This window comes from Myotis lucifugus, unplaced genomic scaffold (genome assembly GCF_000147115.1).
Source record: "Myotis lucifugus unplaced genomic scaffold, Myoluc2.0 scaffold_304, whole genome shotgun sequence".
Taxonomy (NCBI): Eukaryota; Metazoa; Chordata; class Mammalia; order Chiroptera; family Vespertilionidae; genus Myotis; species Myotis lucifugus.
The window spans coordinates 53,043-54,867 of NW_005871352.1; positions in this window are offsets into that span (position 1 = coordinate 53,043).

Here is a 1,825-nt window from a genome sequence, read left to right on the forward strand (position 1 = left end):
CAGGAAAGGCGTTGGGTTACCAGACACCCATCTGCTGGCTGTTCTCACCAGGGAAACGAGAGCCAGATCACTTTCCCTGGGCATCAGCCCCACACTTCCCAGTGTGCAGGGAACAAGAGAGGTCCTCCCCCTTCTGGTGCTATCACTACACACAACTCCCTTGTGGTTCCCCAAAGCTCTTTTCATTAATATCTCAACACCTCCCAGAATAGCTCGCATGCGTTGGCAGTAAGAGCCCACTTCCAAAGGAACAACGGCCTCACTCTCCATTCCACCTCCTGGGCTCAGCGCCCACGTATTCTGTTCGCAGGCCACTGCTCAAAACACCTGGCTTCCATTCGCTGGTCCTTCTCTCTTTATGGTCTCAGGGAGCCCAGATTCTATGCTAGTGACTGGAATAATTTTTGTCATCCTAAAAGTAAATTTAAAAACATTTTTTAAAAAGTAATACATTTGTCCGGCTGGTGTAGCTCAGTGGTAGAGCATCCACCTATGAACCCAGAGGTCAAGGTTTGATTCCCGATCAGGGCACATGCCTGAGATGCGGGCTCAATGCCCAGTGTGGGGTGTGCAGGAGGCATCGGATCGATGGATCTCTCTCATCATTGATGTTTCTGTCCCTCTCTCCCTCTCCCTTTCTGAAATCAATAAAAAATATTTTTATAAAAGTAATACATTTATATAATTTGAAACTCAAATGTACTATAGCCTCCAACAAAAAAAGAGTAATTTCTTCTCCCTTCCCTCCACAGATACTAACACGTTCACCTCTTGAGAAAAGTGAAATACTTTTCAGAAGAAAAGTATTTACCTCTATATTTCTAAGTAACATTCTTATAACATTTGTATACTGCTTTATCAGTTTGGAATATTATCTTTCAACTTCCTACTGAAGATGAGGAGCTAGCATTTCTTCACACATTCACTCTCTCTCCACCACCCATAGAATTTCCCTCTCCTCTCGATAGTTCTGTCATATTTTTATTAAATCGATATTATAGTAGTGTTTACATTATGATGGTGCAAGTGTTCATTGCTGAGCCCACTTAGATACTATTATTATGTTTTTCTTCAATTTTTTGTTTTCAGAGTTAATAATTTCCTCTTAGTTTGTTCATTTATACTATGTATATATCATCAAAATTTCTCATGTTCTTCACAGAACTATAAAACCCCTCTCATTACTATATTCTCTCTGGTCAAATGCATTGAATGATTTGCGAGTTTTATTTCCTTCCCCCACCCCACCCCTCTCCCCGCTCCCCACCGAGATACCCCTCTTGGAACCTTTCATTTCCCTGCCTCTATGTGGACTGGCTGCTCAGCTTTAAACCTGTGTCTTCCCTTCAATTCCCTCATGTAGGGGCTCCTATTTACTGGATCTCATATCTATCTTCCTCTTAGTCGATTTACTCCCCTATTTTGTGAGAGCACATACTTGAGTACCTTTCTGAGTATGAATCTATCAGAGATAACTTTAAAAAAAACTTCAATGGCTTTATTGCACTTTTATACTTGATTATTCATTATACAATTCTAGGTTGAAAATCATTTCCCTCAGAATTTTTAAAGCATTTTTCATTGTCTTCCAGCTTCCTGAGTTACTGTTGAAAACACTGATTCCATTCTGTGTCCTGATTCCTTATATATAACTTTCTTTTTTCCCCCTTCCCTTCCCTTCCCTTCCCTTACCTTCCCTTACCTTACCTTACCTTATCTTAACTTGCCCTTTGGTATCTTAACTGAGCTGTCAAAACAGAAGGCAAAAGCGACGGTACAACTCAAGGGGTTGAGAACCTAAGCGAGACAGTACAGCGAAGAAAAG